The sequence below is a fragment of the Anas acuta genome, chromosome 3, assembly GCF_963932015.1.
Source record: "Anas acuta chromosome 3, bAnaAcu1.1, whole genome shotgun sequence".
In the NCBI taxonomy this organism is placed as follows: domain Eukaryota; kingdom Metazoa; phylum Chordata; class Aves; order Anseriformes; family Anatidae; genus Anas; species Anas acuta.
The window spans coordinates 39,268,189-39,290,803 of record NC_088981.1 but is presented as its reverse complement, the minus strand read 5'-3'; the positions used below and the strand labels follow the sequence as shown (position 1 = coordinate 39,290,803).

The window sequence follows — 22,615 nt, the reverse complement described above, 5'->3', positions numbered from 1 at the left end:
AGAGAGAAAGAGAGAAAACTTGCTTTTGCTGCCGGACATAGAAAGACCCTCTTTCAGTTCTCTTGGGAGCTGAATGGCCCCAAGACAAAGACAAAGTCCTACCTTTGCTTTATGGTTCTTTTGTTTGATGCTTTAAAAAGTTATCAGACAATTCAGAGCAAAATCAGAAGGAGGAGAAGATGCAAAACTATACAGTGCATGATGAGTATCCCAGCAACTGCTGGTCCTTCTTGCAAAGGCATTTTTGTGCTGCCCAGATGAGATAGACACAAAAAAAGTGTGGGTTTTTTTGTTTGTTTGTTTGTTTTTTGAGGGGTGGTGGTGGTGGTGTCCCTCACAGTACCAGGAAAGCAAAAAGGTAGTAGAAACTTTGTGACAGTCTGGATAAATAAATAAATAAATATTTCTGTTACACAATCGATACTGAAATCAAAAGGAAACTGCAGATCAATAGATGATATGGACTGGATGACATTGCAACTGTGACAGTCCTAGGGAAGCTCAAGACCAAACCATCATTCCTGTTAAACCAGTAGACCCATGTTTCTCTCTGATGGCCAGCTATGATCCTCCAGATGTGATATCTCATGGGAGGAGTCCCTCAGTGAGCTATTGAAATCCAGAGGCTGCAATGCTTAGCTAGGTACTATTCAGTGTGACTTACTAGGGGACAACTGCACATTTTTATACATACTTTTTTTTTTTTTTTTCTGTATGTGCCTCAACATGTGACAACTGGCAATGGTTAGACATCTTGCTGGTATTCTCAGCAAGGCCAAGAACAGTCATCTCTATGCCGAATCTCTCTGGTTAAGGGTGTTGCAATGCTCGGGAAGTGTCACGTGTGGTGCTACCACTGTGCAGTAACCATTCTGTTGCTAAATAAAGCTGACTTAATTTTGTACATTCTTAGAACTCATATCCAATCTGATCTGCCCACCACATCTAAAGCATTTGTTTACTTTTTATGCAGCCATGCTGCTTAGTTTTCAGATGACTGCCTCAAAAATTCTAAGGAAGTTCAAAATAAGTTTCATATAAGAAGCACAACATTAGCATGGACTCATCTCTGGTGAGAGCTGGTTCTTATCCAAAAGTTTGGAGACTTACTCTTCATTCACCTTTTTCTTAATCCTTGTTTTATCATTAATAAGATACTGAAATAGTAATATCCAATGACCTACGTGACATCTAAATCCTGATCTGTTTTGACAGCAGAAACCTAACTGTAAAAATTTTCAGAAGAGCTGAACAGACAAAAAGCCCAAATCTAAAAAGAGGGAGGAGATGTTTCATGGAATTAGACCTTAACTCTTGGTTTCAAAGGAGACTAGTACTTAGGAGCCTATGTCACAATTTTCAGCAAGATGTCAGGTACAGCTAAGACAACATTTAATACTGATGCAGTTAGATTTGTACTCTTAGCAGTATCACCTATTTCAATCTAGAAAGGAAATAGCAGTATAGAGAAGCAGCAACACAGTATGTCTTTATATCTATAGATGTGGTTAGGCCAGGATGTTTTTCCAATAAAAACACATCCAATAACCTAGATGGCTGTACCGGTGCCAGATTTTCTATAGGAGACCAAAAGTCTCAGATGCCTTAGATGTGTGTATTACACCAGTTCCACTAGAACTTTGTCAGGTAATAGCATTTTCAGGACTACATGTAAGCACCAGAGCACATCTGACAAAGAGAGAAGGTCTTAAGTTACTTGAGCAACATGAAAATATTATTTCTAAGACTGATGAAATATGCAACAATGCACAAGTTAAAAAAATAGGTCAGTCATCTTCAAAAGAACAGAACTGAACAAAGCCATTCTGAAGATACAATAACAAAAGTAAATAAAAATAGATTGTATTGGGAAGTCTTTTTTTAAAACCCATATTTCTGTAAAATGGTAATTACAGCTATTATTAATATACATAATGCTGATGATTTGATCTGAGACAACAGATACGTTGTTATCTTTGTGTGTGTAAGAACTAAGACTATGCAAAGATAAATTCAATGACATTCTGAATTTCCTGATTTAGGCCCACACTAGAATATGGAAACTGAGTGAAGGGAAGAAGAGGATTTTCCTTATTTTATCTTAACTTTGGGAAAACCCCTGGTTAATTAATATAGTCTGTCAGATCTAGGGTAGTTCTGACTACCCTGTCAGAAATGTGGTGGTGTGCCCAAGCTGGAAGACACCTATTTCAGGACTAATCTTAATGGCATCAAAGCCTCAATCATCTACCACAGGTTTTACAGTGCATTGTGGGAATGTCACACACTGACTTTTCCCTTGGAGATTCACAGGAAATTTGAGGATATTCTGTCAACTTTTCCCTGCTGCTCTCATGTCTAAATAAAAACCACTCCTATTGTTCACTTTGGACTGGGGAGAATTTTAAGCAAGAACTCTGAAGTATTTGGTCCTCCAAGACTAGCGGAATAACGTGAGAACCAAAGCTCATCCCAGGTACTGGCTTAATGAGCCTCTCCAGATCTATGCCCCATCTAAGCATTTCTAGACTGTACCAAAAATACAATTGCAATAGCCCTCTCTCAGAGCAGAGTTCATAACTTTTATGTTAAGAAAACTGTACACAAGGAAGGTGTACAGACTGCAGATCTCTCAGCATTACTCCTGCCATAAAGCCTTTCAGCCCAGTAAAAGTCTGTATCTATTTGCCAGTGACTAGCCATCACTGTCACACTTTTATTATTTTACAACATAAATATCTGAAAGACAATTGGATCTCTGCATTAATCTGTTTATTTTTTATAGAGAAAGAACAAAGAAATAATTACAAAATTTACAGATAGCTTAACGTTTGGTATCCTTGAACAGATGCTTGTGCTCATTTTGTCATTGTATTCTACACTTATTTATCCTTTGTATTAATGAAGCATTTAAACACTACTGTTTGCATACATGCTAACATAGATTTCTGCCAGGGATAAACACAAAGCGAGAACTAGCAAATTGCTTATCAGCAAGGTACCTTTGTGCTGTATTTCAAGAACATCTGTAGAAGTCTGAACGGCAGAAATCAGATCCCTGGAAAACAGTTTGCCATGGCTAATTCTTTAAAAAAGAAGAAAAAGACCTTTCACATATTAAGAAGGCTAGGAGATTGTTATCATTTCCTCTGTAAGTCACAAAGACATACTTTTAAGAGAATTCAGCTAGGAATTATGCATTCTTAACAATTCTGAATAGTCAGGCCCCAGTTATCCGATACCAACAATCATCAAAAAATAAGACCCTAAAATATATCCATGGGCTTTACACTAACTCCTTATATTTCTCTCTCCATGTATTTCATTTTAAATCTGATCCACTGTTCATGATTCAGGGCATTCATAGATACTTTATTTTACTGGCCCTTACATTCATTAACGCCCATTACATTATGGCCAGCATAAGAGATGTTTAGGCAAGCTCCATTAGTGAAGGTGTGAGCAACACTCGGCTCTCGCACCTGATTTGTGGTGCCCTATAATCTTCCTGTGCTGGGGTCTCAGAAACACACCACAACTGAAACACTACTAAATGTATAGTTAAGTCCATTCCCATTCAAGTTTGTACTAATGCACCCTTCAAGAACTATTTGGAGAAAATAAAAAAGAAGAAAAAAAAAAAAAAGAGCTAGACCCTTTGACCTAAATTTCTAAATTTACCATTTTGCTATACATTTTTCTTTAAATGTGCCATGACTCAGACATGCATGCACTTGTAATCAGTGTACACAGTGAATAGCTACACACATTTCATGTGACAAGCCCTGTTTGCTTTCTCTATAAAACAGAAGAGGTCACTGTATCTGAAACAAACCTGAACTTGAAGCTAGAGTAATAAGTAACATGAGTGCAAACAGACCAAGCAATCTCACCCTGAAGTCAGCACGAACCAGCTGATATTCCTCACTGCCCTCCTGAAAATGAGGTAAGTGGGAAAAGAAAAGCATTAACACTCGGGAAGCCCAAACAGAGCTTGCTTACAGTCTGATAAATCCAAGGCTGCACCCTTGGAACCACCCTGCCTTCCCAGGTGATCCCACTTTGCTCTCCCTACCCACCAGCACAATCCAGCAGCCTGAGTCCCCTTTCCCTGCTCTCATGAAGGAGGGAAGAAGTTTGTTCTAAGGAGAAGTTTATAGTTTACCAGCTGTGTGAACAAAGTCAGACTTATTGAGCTTCTGTGAGCTGAGCTAAATCAATGAAACATCGGAGCTCAAACCTGATGCTTTATTTCCTTCGGTCTGAGGTTCTGCTCACTATAAATGTGATCTGGACCAGCATGTGTGAGATTGTGAAGCAGAGAAGAAATGAAAACAGAATGTGATTGTACGTGAGATCAGCTCCATGCTGATGTGATAATACATTCAAAATTCTCATTTCTGTAGAAAGCTGACCACAGGCACTTCATCAATCAGTCTTTCGATTTGTAATGTGTTCCGTATGGTTCTCTGTCATTACTTAATGGGGAACATCCCCTCTGAAAACATCTGACTCGGAGCTCTGCATTGAGAGAGCTGCTCATGTTTCAACCACGTTTCCCAGAAACTGAACACTCAGCAACATATTCATTTTAGTGACAGCCACCACTAATGAGAAACAGCCCTGTGTTCATCGAATCCTTTACAACCCCCCAAATTTTGTATTAACAAAAAAATAAAATAAAATAAAATCACTCATTTACATGATAACCAAATCTCTACAATCTCTTCTTCAATATCCTAAATCTTATACTTAACTGGTGTCTGTACACGTCCTTTTCTTATACCTTATATTTCCCTCACTGTTTTGCATTTCTCATTAGGCCAGTTGTTCTGACATATGTTCTGCATATCAGCAACAGGAAGCTGGGGCAGGAGTTGCTGGGTTTATCAGAAGCTGAGAGCTAGTGAAAAAAATCAGTGAGTGCATCAGAAGTAAAAGGCTCACACAACAGTCAGAAAGGCCTAAAGAAAGCAATTAGAAAAGCTGAGGCATTTCAGTGGAGAGCTAGATTATTTTCCTGTATCAGTCTCCTTTGTTCAGAACGTCAGGGGATGACTGATCTCAAACTTGTTTTCTTTATGGGTTTGTTTCCAGTGTTTTGTTGTTGTGTTTTCTTTTTAAATAAAGAGAGCTATGTAAGACTTCAAATTGCTAATATATAAAGCAAAAATTTAGCAGACCTACAACTCATACAGGTTGTAAGAAAAAAAAAAAAAAAAGAACATGAGAAAAAAATGACTGTTGCAGAAGACTGGAGCAAGTGCTGTATCTTCATTTAGAAAAGCCTCTACTGGTTATTCAGGGCATCACTTTGAAATGGTCATTAAAACAAAATAATAAAACAGCTGGATGTTCAGTATGTCACAAAGTCTAATCAGCAGGACTTCTGCAAGGAAAACCTGCATCTCGCTAATCTGCTAAGAATTATTTAAATCTACCAACAACATGGTGACAAGGATAATTTATTTTCATAATGAACCTGACAGAGGCAAAGCAGGGTAGCAGGCAAGGCAGCCCTATGGTAAGAATGAAAGCAGCAATTCTGCCAGCACGCAGGCCAGGTGACATGCTCCCTTCCTACCAGGGAATTCAGAAGAATTCATTCCAGGAGTAACTGCTTAGAAATGGAAGGAAGGGTTTTACAATTGTTTGCATTTATGTTATGATCTACACCAAGGCAAGAGCAATTTTAATTTCTCCTTTTTTTTTAAAAAAAAAAAAAAAAGTATTTTAATCAGCTGGCAAAATGCTACTAATTAAGTGCAGATCAGAGTTGACTTTTTGACTCATATGCTAAGTTCAAAGTATGATTAATTAGCACTTCTCATTTCTTAAAATACAGGAATGTATTAAGTTTCATCATACTAATAAAACTTACATTTGCTTCCTAAATTCACTGCTTTTAAGATTACGGTCCCTCCAGAACCTCAGTGTAGCCTGTATGCCTCATACTTTACATTTTCACTATGGAAACCAATTATGATCTGAGAAGAAAGAAACAAAATCCAAGAACAGCACATGACACAAAAGACCCTTAACTTGTTAGCTTACTCACTGGGTTCAAACAGAAGAGGCAGCAACTCCACTTGTTGGGATAGAAATCATTGAAATGAGAAACCCTTTGAAAACGCATGGTATGAGAAGCTGAGTCTGAAAAAACATGTCTGAGGCAAGAGCTGTGATATGTGAAATCAGAAAGTTTCAAGTGATTTGAGATGCAAGAAGGAAAAAGTTAGAAGTTAATAATCCTCCTGTAAGAAGCTAAGTATGTGAGATAGGAAATGAGAAAAGTACTAGGACTAGAAATTAAAAGAAGGTGCTTAAGGCAGAGAAAAGGCCTCAGAAAGAGACATAACACCGAGGAGTAAGAGGCTTAGATTCTCTACAGCAGGCTTAATTTTAGATGGGCTGAAGAACATTTAAAAACAACCAAACAAAAACCAATTTGCACCTCTGGGGTGATAGAAAGTACTACCATATGAAAGGGAAAGCTCAAAGAAGGGGGGAGGGGGGTTGATGAGACAAGGCTACCCAGCTCTCAGAAGTTTTTGCAGATTTACGTAAAGAACAGCTACTTAACTTCAAGATGTGACAGGTATTATTTCACAGATGAAACAACGGCAGTTGATGGAGAAAAAAAAAATATTACAAGGTTTGTCAGAGGAATCATTTCTGGAAGCAAAACCAAGAAAACAAGAACAGGAACATTGTCACAATGCACAAGCAAAACATATAGCAGCCAAGAGCCATCACACAGGCAGCGGGAACAGCTATCAGCACCCACAGAAAGAGAGGGGGACAAACAGGACCCATGTTAAATGTTGGGCTAATCCAGGTAACTAGTTTGCAGGTGCAAGAAACTAGGTTGAAATGGTGTTGTCACAGAACAAGAAGCTGATTGGAAGCAGAGCTGAAAATGACTTTTACCGTGTGCTTCACTGCACTGCTTATCACACAGGTGACCTTTTAGTTGACTTCATTCAGAAAGTGCATATGTGTGCTGTGTTGAATTTGGGCTTCTTTTTTTCATCTCATCTTTTGCTGGCACAGAATGGCTTTAACACATGGTAAAGAGCTTGTAGGTTTTATGTGTGCCTTGTACATATGTGTTTTTTGGTGCCTTATGAAAACCCACCCATTGGTCTACCAAGGACTGAAGGTGCAGGTGGAGGAGGGATCATACTGGAATTCCCGGCTCCTTCTGGACTTAAACCCATCCTAGAGAGAAACTAGGACCTCACTGACAGACCAAGGATAAATGAGTAAATGAAGGCCATAAATAAGCAGTTTAGTGTTTTTGTGGCTTACATCTCATGCTCAGCCTGCTGAAGGCAGCCTTGGTGTTGCTCCCATCGCACTCCGTTTGCTAGGTGTCTGCAGGGCAGCGAGCCCTGGGCTCCTGCTGCTACCACCCTCTTCCCATTGCTGATAACTAATTACCTATAACTAACAAGAGCTGTCTCTGTGTTCCCGTTACTAATAACTACTTATTAGTGTTATTGTTGTTGTTATTATGCTAGCAGTAAGCTAATTAAATCCCAAGTCTCCGGCTCAGTTTTTATTAACATAGAATTATCATCAGCAGGTAAAACATGGCTAAGGTGCTGGGTGCCACGATATAAGAAGGACATAAAACTGTCAGAGAGTATCCAAAGCAGGGCTACAAAGATGGTGAAGGCATATGAAGAGTGGCTGAGGCCCCTTGGTTTGCTCAGCCCCGAGCAGAGCAGGCTGAGGGGAGGCCTCATGGCAGCCTGCAGCTCCCTCACGAGGGGAGCGGAGGGGCAGGCGCTGAGCTCTGCTCTCTGGGGACAGCAACAGGACCCAAGGGAACGGCATGGAGCTGGGACAGAGGAGGGTCAGGCTGGGGGTTAGGGAAAGGGTCTGCATCCAGGGGGTGCTCAGGCACTGGGACAGGCTCCGCACGGCAGTGGTCATGGCACTGAGCCGGCTGGAGTTCTAGAAGCGTTCAGACAACACTCTCAGACACAGGGTTTGATTTTTGGGTGGTCCTGTGTGGAGCCAGGAGTTGATTTCCATGATCCTTGTGGGGACCTTCCAACTGAGAATATCCTACGACTCTATGCAAGATTTTTGTTCAGATTTACTCTTCCATTTTCAGAGCCACTTGGTTACGCCATCATTCTGCATGTGTGCCATTCACCACCAGTAATAAACCTAGCTAGTTATCTTTCAGGAAAAGAGCTGCCTCTGTGTTCCTCTGCTCTGAGGGTAGGGAAAGTAATTTCTGATCATAATATTTTTTCGGTTTTTATGCAAGTCAGTGGGTGACTCATGTTTCTGTTTGCAGTTCAGCAGCTGCAAACTGTCCCCCTGAATCATCAGTTTGGATGAAGTATTATTGCCCTGGTCTTCATCATTGGTAGAAAGGGCATAATTAATTGACCCTTCATTTCATAGCCTTATAAAACATTCTTGCACAATTAGACTAGACAGCTTTTGTTTGGAAGGGTTGCAATGAAATCCGAGCATTGGATTGTAAGGGTGCAGTGTCAAAAGAAAGTTAATCACAGTTATTCTCTTCTCTTCTTTTGGCGCTGATTTAAGAAATTGCTTTGATACGAGGTTAGTACAGGAAAGAAGAATGGTCATTTTGAAGGGATCTTATTGCAGCCATAGCTGAACATTTTAAATAGCTTTCATCTTTGGCATGTAAGCCTCTTGAGTTTTGGGTCCTATCATAAGCTAACTTTTTGGAATGCAGTTTTGAGTGCATAAAGAGGTGTAGGGACTTACCAAGTAGGGCTCCCAATTTCCAATATATTAAATGTTCACTGTGGGGATCTGAAACTTGCATCCCATTATTAAGCCTGACCTTTAGTGTGCCCTGATGTTCAGCACCCTTCAGTAACTTTGAGGGAGTATTTATGCCATGCTGCTTGTCATGTGTGACTAACATAGCAATGTGGTTGATTTTTACATCTTGTTATGTGCCCTCTGCATAAGAAGGACTTTACAACAACTGTTATTAGTGATAAAAATAATAATCATCACCCTAATTTATGTTATTAATTACATAGAATTACAGGAAATTATTTAACATCACATCTGCACATAAAAATTACATGTTGCCCCAAAATATAAATTAATTTTAAATGCTTATGGAAGGTTGCTAAGTAACAATAAAAAAGCCATATTTATTAGGATTAGCACACTTAAACACACATTTCATAAATCTTATATTGCTTAAACAATAAGCGAACGCTAATTTTATAAGAATATGACTTAATATTAGTAACCTTTTTACTGCATCAATACAGATGTAACCATTGGAGAATAATTATTGAACGAATATATTTCTCAATTATCAAATATATTTCTCAACAAATATATATATATATATAATTGGGAAAAGGCAGATAAATGTCTTCTTGTCTCTCACTGCTTTACTGTTTAAATATTTATTCCAGAGAATATACAGTATTGTTTACCATATTTTCATGTTATGCCATATAAATGTAATATACCACTGTTATATAAATATATCAATAGCAGTTTCTTATTCTGTGTTAGCCATCCATAGGCATTAACTATGGGAACATGTACAGATCTCTTCATTCATTTCTACAGAGGTCAGCAGAAGATAATGAAGTTATGATGAAAAGCGCTATTGTATTTGATGGACATACTGTCTTTTAGCATATAGGCAGACCAGTACTGCCCAGTACTTCCCAGTACTTTCTAATCATCCTGTTCTCTGTTTTAAAATATTCAGGTGTTTAAAAAAAAAAAAAAAAAAAAAAAGTTATTTGCTTTAGTTAGATGGGTGTCACCTAGTAAGCCCTATTAGATTGCAAAACACAATGTTTTTATATCTCTTTAATCATTCCCTGAGCACAACAATTGTATGAATAATTCATTATTGGCAAATAAAATAAGACCATAACTCATTTCTAGAGATGTTGTGTATTTATCCCAGACTCACAATGTTTCCAGACTCCCTTCCTTTAATGTTTTAGTTGCATGTATGCCACACTGACCGAGTTAGGGAAGCCGACAAATGGAGATCGGCACTCGCCAGAGCAGCCCAAGGATGGTGTTTAGCTGCACACACAGCTGTTGGAACAGCTCTTTGTGAGGGTTACCAGGGGATGCCCACTGAAAGCCTGTTTGTGCTTTACAGGGGAAGCTACGGGGGGAGGGAGGGCTTCTTTACAGTCACTCAAATGTATTTTCTGCTAATGTTGTACAATCTCCTTCCAAGTTTTGAGTCTCCTGGCACATTTTTGTGCTCCCTGTGACCTCATCATCATATAAAACATGACTTGGAGAAAGAGAAAACAGGTGGAGGCTCAGTTTTAGTGCTTCCCATTCTTCCCGTACTGCTTCTTCCCACACGGCTGCCCTCCTCCTCCTCTTCCCTCCCCCACTTCAGCTACCCAACAAAAAGCAACAAGTGAAAAACTAACCAGGGAAATGTTTCACAAAAAAACATTCCATGGCACCCTCTCCCCCTTACACATACAAAGCCAGCCTTAGTAATAACCGCAGCCATCCAACAAATCCTAAAACCCCACATAATGAACGTACAAAAGTGTGAACTGCTAAACCGTGTTATTCAGTTAGTTCTTGGCAAAACAGTTTTAACATAAATAGGTTTGACATGTGACTAGAAATAGACACTTTTTCTTTCTTTTCTTCTTTTCTTTCCCTCTTTTTCTTTCTTCTTTCTCTTTTCTTTCTCTTCTTTTTCTTACTGGAAATGAATTATATTCAGAGCTCTCTGGTGCATAGACAAATGAGACCTAGCATATTTTTAACTTGATTACATTCTGAAGTGATGTATAGAGGCACATAGCTACAGTAAGTGATTCCATGGGGAGAGAGGGGGAGGGAGGGAAAAGCCCTCCATGGATATGATAAGGAAAGCTGGGATGAATTGTGGGCTCTGTTCTCTGTTATCCAAGGGTGGCTAGCTATTGCTGCACTAAAGGCCTTTATTCCCTGCCTGTGGGAAAGTGGTGGGCGAAGGCTGCGTTCTCAGTTACACTGCACATGCAGATTTTAATTAGCTGGATTAAAAACAAGACCGTATCATGTCCTTTAGCAGTATTCTATCTAGAAACAAAAGATTTTCTTTCCTGGCTGCTGCAAGAAGCACAGTGAAGCATTTAAAAAAAAAAAAAAAAAAAAAAAAAAAAAGGTCATGGCAGTTCAAGATGAAAGGTCACACATGATAGAAACTCTATGTGAGGGGGACATCATGTTTATCTCTGTGATAAAGGAGTTCTGTCCAGGCAGGTCAGCACAATGTGTCTCAGCTATAGGAAAATATAAACATATGGGGTGGTGGATAGATGGTGGAGTAGGGAGTTTGGCAAAGTGGGTTCAGCTGTGGAAGTAGAGAGGGGAAGAAAAAAAAATTGTCTGAGAGAGAATATAAGCTAAAAGGATCCAGCTTTAAAATAGCTAGATAGGTCAGAAAGAGCATGAGTTGAAGCCAGGGTGATGCCTGCCTGGCAGAGCTCAGCGCCTGTACAGAATGAAGAAGCATCCAGCCTGAGGTGGCACCTTCTGCTAGGAGCAGGGAACATCAGCATGGGCTGCTGGGCTCCATCCTCGCACACCACAGGATGCTGAGGCCTGGGCAGAGCCAGCATCCTTCTGCCCACGGGAAAAACAGGGAGATACCCACCCCTGGGTCAAGCTTCAGGCCTATTTCTAATTCCAGAGCACACCCACGCTGGAAGGTGCTTGGGCTGAAGTCCCTTTGTTGTTAGCTGAGCCACTACAACTATTGTTGGCTTTGTTGTTGTTGTTTTTAAATGTAGGCCCAGCTCGCCCCCAGTGAAGACCAAAGGAATCTGCATGTACTTCCAAAGCAGCGTTTGCAGCTCTCTCACCAGCAGCCTCCAAGGCTTTGCCCTGGAATGCACTGAGCACTTTCAACACCACCGATATCAGTGGGAGGGAGATGCAAGTCCTCCTTGGCTCCTCTCAAGATCAGACTGCACAAATAAACACATTATGGCCTTGCAAGCCTTAACTTTACTTGTCTCACTCAGTCTGAGCAGAGTCACTGATGTGCAAGCAACCATGGGAGAGAGTGCTTTGGACTTACGGTGCAACATGGCAGAGAAAGGGAGCCAAACGATGATAGATCAAATGTTCCTCCGTGTTCCTCCTCTGCTTTGCTGAAGCGCTTCCTGCTTTTCAAAGTCCAGCTCAGAAGAAGAAAAGAAAATAAATCAATTTCTATGTAAATCATTCTAGGCAACTGTTTTATCCTTTTCTTCATAATGTTTTCCTTAAAAAAGATTCACACAGCCCAGGCCAGGTATGACTATGTGCATGTTGGGCTCTATAGACTCCTTTATGAGGCTGATCCATGAATAGGTCAATTAAGAAACAAAGAGGCTTTTTAACCTAAAAGGAACGTTGGGCAAAAGCCCACAATCAAGTTCTCATGGTTCGGCAAGGTGCTGCACATCAAATGACCGCATTAATTAACAGCACACTCTTAGCCTGTAGCAAACCCAAGGCAAAAAATACCTTAGCTTAAATGTCGTTGAAATCAGTACTTGTCAGCTTTAGTAATTCAATCATATGTCTGAGCTCTAAGAAAAGTAAAGGCTAGTGCTGGAAACCAGAAACCTTCTGGATAAAACAATACTGTTTTTCATTTTGAGCAGCAATTTGGTATAGTAGTTACCTACCTCACAAACTGATAATGCAATGATTAAAATGTCCCAATTCTGCTGCCGCTGAGATCATTGGAAAATCGTGGTTTAATTCAATACATGCAGGTCATTTTCTGTAATCTCAGTAATACAGCATGGCTTAATATAATCATTTTGTATGATGAGCTTTTTAAATCAACTTGTTCTCCAGTGCCATTTATCTTTAGAATAGAGAAAAAGATTATAGCATGAATTGCCTGATTCTTATTTATATTGCTGCAGGCAGAAGTATAGCATAGTACCGTGAAGGATAGTTTTACATGGGTTAACTGGGGTACCAGGTGCAGAGAGTTAGCTCTGGAAACAGAGCAGCCTCTCTCCAAATTAGCACAGCCATCCCTGTAGAATACTTCAGGTTTATCCAAACCCACCCCCAGCATTTCCTTCAACTCTGAAAGCGTCTTGACACAGGGGTGAACACACTCAAGTTCATTTTTCAGGATTTAAAACAAATTCCCTTCCCAGATATATATATTAAATAAATTTAAAAAATAATAATAATAAAAAATAAAAAAGTGACACAGAAATCAAAGGTAGTTTTATGCTCACATCAGTTTCAAATGCTTATGTGACCTTAAGCACCTTGCATGTTTGTATCTCAATACCTTGTGGCTTTTAACTCTTTATCCAAATGGGGTGCATAGTCATATACAATCTAAGTTATTTGCTTAAAGCTGCAGGAGCTCTTCCATCAGAGAAGAGAGATGAAGCTGGCTTTACCAGAACCTAAGCCTGTTTGATAACCCTGTGGGTCATTCAAAACTAACAAGTTTTGAACAGGAAACAATCCAATTTCATTACACTATGATATTTTTTAAAAATGTTTATTTCAGTACTCATTTGGTAATAGACAGAATGAGAGGAAAAAAAGAATCCAAATATGAGGGAGGTAAGCAAAGTAATAATTATACTTCTCAGCGGCTTCTGGTCACCGAGGCCAATAGGGGTTTTCTGTTGGCTCCTGGCAGTAGGACTGAGGTTTCACTCTGACACTAAATAAACTAAACAGGACTAATGAGACATGGGTTCAAAACCATCCATACTACTAATCTGGTCACTGGCATAGTTTTGGCTCAAACTTGCTTGTGCTCTTCCAGTCATTGCCAAAGCACAGTTTGGGTATTAACCTATGTCAGGGACTGTCTCCAGTAGGTATTTTGGATGTGGCCACTGTGATTTGAAGGGTAAGAAGAGTTTAGCTGTGTGAATGCAAGCTCTTCCATGCCAGTTGTCATCAAGGAAAAGTCTCTGACCAATTTTATTTCATAGTTTATATGCAGTCAGTGTGTCCAGGTCTTCCTTTCCTTTCCAGTCTTACCAAAGCCAGCAGTTAATACAGAGTCCAAACACTGGCATCGTGGCATGGCATTCAGTAGGTTGACAGGGTAACATCATTTGACCATGCAGCTCTTCTAAATGCAACACGGTTCATTATATTTTAAATAAAAACATTCTCTCTTATTTGGGGAGGGGACTGAAGCAGACCTAGAATTAATAAACAACAACATAAAATAATACAAATGATTGAAGAATGAATAGCCAATCCATTTCAACTAATTAGGAGCTAGTTCTCTGTTACTATAAAGCTGTCTGCACAATGAAAAAATAGATATCTGGATAGTCTTTTTAATAAATACAAACTGTGATGTGTAAATTCCAGGTATACTGTTAACAGCATTAAAAATGCAAACTTTAAGTATTGTAGAAAATTAAAAAAAAAAAAAAAACAGTAGGTTCTAGATGGAAGAAAACAAGCATTTTAAACAAAAACCTTCTCATTTAAAGCAATAATGATCAACATGTGGCTTACATGTACTATACGGCAGCTGCAACAACATTCATATCTCAGTGTGCCTGCTCTTAGGCAGAGAAAAAGAAGTGCTGAAAACAGTAGCACTCCTCATGGATCTGCTCCAGATCCCACAGAAGTCATGGAGAACCTACCCTCCATGCTTGCTTTCACATTCGGGCAGCACAGCAAATGTTGAGCTAACAGACCACAACTATGAAGCTCTCTTCCAACAGCCAGGCACATAAGAAACATTTTAAAGTCAGGATTTTGGGGGGAAAGAGAAAGAGCAATAAAAATGTGGCACCACAGCCACCTGGTTCCTTCAGCAATCTGTCTTGCATTAACCCTGACATCTACGAAGGCCTTGAAGCCTTCAAGATCCATCAGATAAATAATCATAGTGGAGTTTTCTTTTTGGGAGATAACAGAGATATGTTTTTGTTTATTATTGTCCTTAATATGAAGTTTCAAAATACATTATCCCTACTAGAAACACTCATAACACAATATCAAATGGTCACAACATGAACGTGAGTCTTGGATCAGCTGGCCTACATGTTCTAGAAGGATCATTAATTTAAAGAGTCTGCCGCTGGTCAACTAACAATGACATCTCTCAGGAATTGTTCTCAACTCTGTAATGCACTTCTGATGCTTTTGCCCAACTACCGATCACGTTATGGGGAAAGAGAAGGCAGTGGGCTAGTTGACCTTTTCCCCAAGTACACCACTGTTGTACTGGGGAAGAAAAGGGCTGGCTCACAAAGCAGATATGATCCTTCTACAGCTGCCCAATGACAGACCAGATCCCAAGAACTGTGAAAGATGAGCTATGGCAATTTAAGAGCTACATCAGAGAAACAACAAAAGCACAGGGTCACACACCCCCAGGTTTTGCATACCTTCAGTGCAGATGAGCTGAAGTTACAGAAGAGGGGCTCCAGTAGACATGAGTGTATCTATGTAGCAGTGAAGTGGATTGCAAGTCCATCATGTTTGGCTTGCTTAGCTTTCCCACAATAAAAGTGTTTTGTGTCAACATGAGTCAAGCTAAGAACATGGGTCCTCATCTCTTGATCAGGTGTATTCACTCAGATGGTTTCCTCCATCTGCTCTGCAGATAAGATGCCAGTGTGAGGTAGGAAGCAGCACAGAGGCCTCCAGTGCTGGTACATCACATCAAACACCAGGAACTGAAGAAATGGCAGCCTATTGCGCATGGACTTAAAATCACACTTGGGAGAGGTGACAGGAGGTAAACTAATTTCTAAGTAGTTTCTTAAATAACTAATACAATCTGTTTCATTGTTGTTTTTTGTTTGTTTGTTTGCTTGCTTTTTACATCAGATAGCATTTCAAGTTGAGGGTGTTCCCACCAAAAATACACACCAACGTGAACTCTGTAAACCTCTAACCCAACATATTAGATTTGAAAGCACAGGATTGCCTTGATAAAGGACAAATCACTGAAGGAAAAAACAAACAAACAAACAAACAAAACATAACTGATATTAAACCATACAAGTAAGGTAACAAATGAGAGCTCTAAATAATTTCTTGCACCTCTGTTCTCCAGAGATCAAAAAAGAATAAACATTTTCTTTAGGGTCTCAGACCTGATAGTACTGCGGCATGCACAATGCAAATACACTTTGCTCCAAGAACTGGCACCAGTATTGCTATTGTGTAGCACAGCTTTAAACCTGCTCTGAAGCAATGTTGTAAATCAGGACTCATTCCACCAAAGTCAATGGAGCTAAGTGACCGTAAAACTGGTATGAGAGAGAAATCAGGTTGTTAACCTCTAAGTAGAGTTTGCACTCCTCTCACAGCCTCTCTTTGGTCAGGCTATATTTTATTCATTCAGAGTGTGAAATGAGAGCCTCAAGCTAGGAAATGAGTATTTGATTGTTGTAGAGCTATGCTTGGTATAACTTAATGATACTAAAATTTTAGCATAAACTTCTTGGCCCATTTCCAGTAGTGCTGCCTAAATAGGAGTGGAAGTGTCTGGTTCTAACCTCAAACAACAACTCAGACCATCGTCTGCCCACACAGCCTAACAATATGAGAACCGAAAAGCAACTGCAGGCTTCCCTCTTTGACCTGGAAGTTCCCACGACATTTCCCCAGAAACATTTAAGTGTCCCCCAAGGAAAGAAGAGAGACAACTTACCTATCAGATAGTGGCAGGAGATAGCTGTAGGATTCTGATCCTTGCTCTCAGGAATAATGTGACCTTTTACGTTACACTGTTATTGAAAACAGGAGATGAGCCAGGAACGAGAACTTCACAACATCTACCATACACTCCATGTTTTAAACATGGCCTTTAATTGGTGTTTTATTCCTCAGAAGATTAAATGGTGTTTTATTACTCAGAAGATAATTTTTACCTGAATTCAGAGTGGGGTGAGGTGCTTAATGCTCACTGTTGGTGAGCTGGAAGGAAATTTTCCTTGAGGAGTACTGAGGCACCTTCATTGCACTGTAGGATTAGAACACATAGGTACGCAATTTAGGTTGTCTAAATTGCTCCACAGAAGACATAAAGTACTCTGAATTCAGGTAATGCAGCCCTATGTATCCATGAGTCAGAAAAATAACTTCTTACAAAGAACCTTTAAACTCCATGAAAATGTCATGTTAATGCTCAGCAGTGGTCAGAATCAGACAGGATGTCAGGAGTCCTATGGAAGGGAAGAGAGAACAAAGCAGTTTTGTTCATTTGCAAATGCCATTTTATACATTCACGGTGAATACCATGTACACCTCTGATCCCCTCACCTCCAAAAGGGCGTAGCAGAAGGAGTTAAGCTACACAGGGTGTAACAGACTATGTGATGTGTAGACAACTTCTTTATATGGAGAGCTTAGGTCACATAACATTCCTTAGCTTGGAAAATGGATGAGTGATATGTATTTAACATTAAACTGTGACCAAAAATATGAAGACAGCGATAATATAAAAGCTAGAAAGGCACGCTAGGAAGACTAAGGGACATGCTTTCCCCTTACACAGCCACACTGTGTTGCAAAGGTCACACTGTACAAAAATACAAAATACAATTAGATATGCTCTTAAAAAAAGATCCATAAATGGCTACTGAATATAGAGATAAGGGATCCTTCAGTTTTTCTTCACATGCACTTTGAAAATCTGATCAGTCACTCCATTTGGAAGAGATTCTATAGGCGCTATCATTTCACTAAGTTTATAAAAATACCTTAGACAACAATACAATGTTATATAGTAAGATAGCAGTTTTACATACGTAGCCAAAGGGAAAAAATGTTAACTAGAGGTTAAGAAGCTGCCACATCCAGATCTGGATTTTAAGTTATTCACTGTTCAGAGGCATCTGGAACATATTTAGTGATTAGCATTATTAGCTATATGTTATGTGATAATGTGGGAGTGTGTGCAAAACCAGTCAGAACACAGCTCCTGATTTCTGATTTCCAGCTATGTTGTAATTTTAAGGCATTTATTCATCCTGTTTGGATTTGGCCCTAGTTTGGCTGGAAAGGCATGATAAAAGAGCTATCAAATATGTGAGAAAATGTCAAGGAAAATACACAGCTTACGTATATATGTTCAGCAACCAACTGTCCCAAAGAGCAATGGTAACCCCTGAATTTTTGCAGCTCTAGTCTGTACACCTCTGTCACTGCACAGGGGGGAGGAATATAGCAGAGAGGAAAGGGAAAAAGCCCTGGCCCAGGTTAAGTGGGTGCATTTCAAGAGTTTTGCTGAGCTTTCACCCTGGCTGCCAGGCCACCCTGGCACTAGTGTTCTTTCCACAGTGTTTCAGTTTCTGTTTTCTCCAGGTGTTAAGGAGCTTTCTGTTTTATCAGGGGTAAATCTGGGTTTGGCAGGCACAAAAAAAAAAAAAAAAAAAGTGCTGTTCACTTTCTCTGGGAAATGTAAACAGCATCACACCCAGCTAGCACTACCAGTTAGTGTAACAGCAGAGAAGGCTGCCGTTCATATCTGGATTTCACCTCTTGAGCAGCATGAAAAGTAAAATAATTAGTTTGAAAAGGCTCATCCATTTATCCTGCTGACACAAAGACCTTCTTTGTTTTATCTTATGGGATTTTAAGGGTCTCGTTTCCCATTTTTGATTATTTAAAAAAAAAAAAAAATGCTGCAGTGTAAAAAAGAACCAAAGCCTAAAAGCATTCAGAGAGGGTGCAGTAGTTTTAGCCTTCTGTTTGTATGATTCCAATAGGTGTATTTAAATGTAAATGCTACCCTTTCACCCCTGAGCCACCTATTCTTGCAGCCAGCAGAAAGAGAGCATTCATGGTATAATGTCTTTATGAGGACAGATCTTCTACTTAATTTCTCATGTGAATCAAACTCTTTTATACACATTTTTGTGAGATTAAAAGAACAATATTAGTCTAGTGGCTCAGCAGCCAGATCACTGCCCCATCACACGGGAGACTTGGGGTCAAAAGGATGGCAGGCAATTTAGCTGGGAAGTGGGGGGACTGAAACCCCGCTCACTGCACGGTTCAGTCCTCATCTCCCTCTGAAGCGTTTAACTCTGCACTGCCTGCTCCCTGGGGCCAGCCACAGCCACCCTGCCTCCAGCTCCCTCGCAGAGCCAGATCAGGTGAAGGGCTTGAAACCCCCAGGTGTCAGCTGGGATCCTTAGCAGGGGGACAACGTGATGCTGAGTTTTGACGGAGCAGCTTGGATCCTGCTATGGCAGGGCTTAGACTCACTGAAGCACGAGGGGGCTGAGTGCTCTGTATTAAGGGACTGATTTCTCAAGCAGAGAAAAAGAGTTGATTCAGTTTGGCTAGACAAACTGTAAAATAAATTAGTTAAGCACAGGCCAGACCAATTGTTTTAACACACTTCACCTCCCCTAAATCAAATTAAAGTGTTAGGGTTTTTCAGAATGATTTTCCCCCATCTGAAGCACGGTTGCATGTGACCTCAGCTTCACACCACCTCCATGCACCACTGAATGCAGCTTGTAGCATGGCATCAAGATGGCTGCAAGATGCCTGCATCATGTGCTGGTGTGTGTTCAGCACTGCTGGGTACTAGAATTATTTGTCATTTTGGGATGCTGCTCAGAGGACACACTGATAGGGCACTTTGTGAAGGGTGACATTCAAATGCTTAACACTATGACATTTTTCTCCTCAAAGATCTTATAGTCCAAGTCCAAGCCATGTTATTTTCCCCTTCCTCAAGCCATGTGACGCCAGACAGAGAAGTCTGTGTGTGCCGCAAGTGCAAGGCCCTGTGTCAGGCAGTCCCACTTGCTTCCTTCCCTTCTCCTTCCCTTGCTGCACAGCCTGTGTCTTGGTGTGGCACTGAGCACATGAAAAGCAAGGGGAAATAGCCTATTATTTTAGGAGGTGCGGGACCGAGCACCTGGAACAGTGAAATACTTGGAGAGCACTTCTGTAAATGTTTTAAGCTGTAATATATTAAACAATTAAGAGGTGTTGGTATTTCTGTGCTCGAGGGCATTTGAAACAGGGAAGTTGCCTTTAAAGGCACCAAAGCGGAATGTGTATGGTCATGCTCTTTAAAAGAAAAACTACCTCTTTTTTTTTCCCCCCTTTCAGCAAAAAGTCCAGGTTTCAGCTGACTTGCTCTTTCAGCTGAGGAAATGAAGCCGGGTTATTTTAATGCTGTTTTAAACAGCTAACTCTTAAAAAAAAAAAAAAAAAAAAAAAAGGTCCAAAGAATAGAATTAGTTACCTTGAAAACCCTGTTCAGGTATTTTAGAGAATAGTTTGGCTAATAACCTTAATGCACTGCTTGTATACCCAGGACTGTCAGCTCTACAGGTTACTGCAGGTTAATCAGTAAATTGCTGCTACCAGCTCCAACAAACTTTTAAGAAATCCAGCATCTCTTATGCCTTAGCTTCTGTTTTCCTGACAACAATAAATCGGTGTCTGGGCACTATCAAATCAGCATTAAAAAAAAAAAAAAAAAAACTGCTGACAATTCTTAGCTGAGCAAATAATCAAAATTTAGTGCAGTTAATGACTGCTAGGTTAATTCTTAGAAAGCTCTTCTCAGCATGCTTAAGCTACACAAGAGCGAAATGTGAGTTTTTGTGGACAGGTAGACAGAGAGACAGTCACACACACAACAAACGTATTAGACAATTACATATATACATGAATTCCAGTCAGACAAGCTCTAGGAAATTTAAAGAGAGACAAGAAAAACAATTACCTACTAATCTCTATAATGCCAACAAGTGCACAGATTCTCTGGAAAAACTTTAGAATTGTCTGTTCAAATATTTTGAAAGGATACATTAACAATCATTTTCACCAAGCATTTTTCTGATCAGAAAAAAAAAAAAAAGAATCTAAAAATTATTAAGTGGAAAATGCCTGCTTCAAGTTGCTTGTGAGAAAACAAACACAGGAATTGGCAACTTCTGTGCAGTTTTAGCTCCGAGGTAATCATGGCAGGCTTTTGCTTTAATCACGTATCTCAGGGCAGCCCATCAGATTAACGAGGAAAAAAAAAAATAAGTATTAAAACTTAGTGAGTTACTGGAATCTTCTGGAACTGAAAACTATACAGATGGTCTGCAACATATTTGTATAGGAGATGCCCAATTGTTGATGGTTTTCCAACTATTATAGTAGCATAGTAAGAAGGCAGATACTGGGCAGTGAGCACTGAGCAACTGTTGTCACTGAGCCTTCCCCTCTTGGCTGCTTCCCCACTCGCCCAACGAGCAGTTTTGGTCTCCCAGAGCAGAGACAAAGGTTGCTTTGGAGAAGCTGGGAAGCCTAAGAACACCATGTAGATTTAGGGCTGGATAGGAGGTATTGTGCAGAGGCCATGCCCATTACTCATCCGCTGGCAACGGGCTCTCTTCCTTTTGTCTGGAAAGACGGTAAACTTTCAATGCCATCTGAAAACAGAAGGCCTTTCACGGAGTGCAAGAACTCTGCCATCTCAATCATGTGAAAATATTGTAAACACTTTCCCAGCCCCCATTCAGCTGTCCGAAAAGCAGAGCTAGAAGACACCAAACAAAACAGGAAGGAAAGAAAAGGGTGCGTGTTGCGCACTTTGTTTCACTTGTATCTTTACTCTGAGTAGGAATTTTGCTTGGAATTTTATTTTTTCCCCTCACAGTAGCGAACAGGGTTAAGTATCTGCTATGGGGAAAAGACAATTAAAAGCCTATTCTGTATTTTATTTAGAGGGAAAAATAAAATCCATTGCCCAAGAGTTTTTCTCCAGCAGAGCTCTCATATTTCCTCACAACCCCTACAAGAGTAGCTTTCAAACATGCTGCAGGACTTGGGTTTCTCTTTCAGTGCTCAGGTTGACCCACCCCTATGAACTTTTCCCAGTAGGGTCTTCCCTCCAAACTTTTAAACAACACAAGTGCTGTTTTACTGACATATCTTAACATATACAATACCAAATCCCGTACTGGAGTAGGAAGCCATTCACAAAGAAGAATATATTCCAAGAATATATATATGTATATGTACATGTCTATCAAACCAAAAACATGCAAAAATATATGTCAGTTTGCACAACATTTTTAATTACCTGCCTGATGAGGCCTTCTACATAGGTTGTGCTGGTGCAACATACACTCTGGACAGTTATTTTTACAGGTGATTTCAGCACATCATGTGGTTACATAAAAGTGATGCAGTTTCTTACTGAGAGATATGCTTGTTCTACTGAAGTGAGAGGCTACTTGAAATTTCATCATAACTTTGAACCACAGTAACACATTAGCGCCTGGCTTCTTCGCTATTTAAAGCATGAGGCATTGACTTAAGCTGGTGAACGGCATTTTTTTTATTGGAGAACGACAAAGAAAAATAACTAGGCTGGCAGTAACTAGGAAATACTTCCCCCTCCCCACCCCCCCCCCACAGAAATCTTCTTCTACAGCAAGATCTGTTGATGGTTTGGTCCACAGCCCAGTTCTGAAAACAGAGCAGGCAGGTGCGCCTGGAGATATTCCTCCTCCCTTGGAGGCAAATCCTCTGCTCCTAACCAAGGAAAGAGCCTGCTGTCACTGGTGTCTTGGAGACCATTTCTTACTGCTATTCAGCAAACAGTATGCATGGACAGAAGGCAGTCCCT

The 22,615-nt window shown here is 40.1% G+C and overlaps 2 long non-coding RNA genes across 5 annotated transcripts in view; one reads left to right on the top strand and one right to left on the bottom strand.

Moving 5' to 3' along the window:
• The window catches only part of LOC137853879 (uncharacterized), a 128,692-nt gene that overhangs the window by 82,435 nt on the left and 23,642 nt on the right, over positions 1–22,615 (bottom strand). The window contains exons 4-7 of one of the 3 annotated variants that reach the window (XR_011094787.1): positions 16,893–16,984; positions 15,399–15,610; positions 12,681–14,189; positions 12,086–12,188 (exon numbers count right to left, since the gene is read on the bottom strand). This is a non-coding gene — a long non-coding RNA (uncharacterized lncRNA). Of the gene's footprint in view, positions 1–12,085; positions 12,189–12,680; positions 14,190–15,398; positions 16,985–22,615 lie in introns of all 3 variants that reach the window. The other 2 variants (XR_011094788.1, XR_011094786.1) reach the window with 2 other exon arrangements.
• On the top strand, positions 3,005–12,518 carry LOC137853881 (uncharacterized). Of its 2 annotated transcripts, none has more exons than XR_011094792.1 (2): positions 3,005–3,946; positions 11,796–12,518. It is a non-coding gene; the product is annotated as an uncharacterized lncRNA (long non-coding RNA). The 2 variants fall into 2 exon arrangements; XR_011094791.1 differs by lacking the exon at positions 3,005–3,946 and adding an exon at positions 6,129–6,961.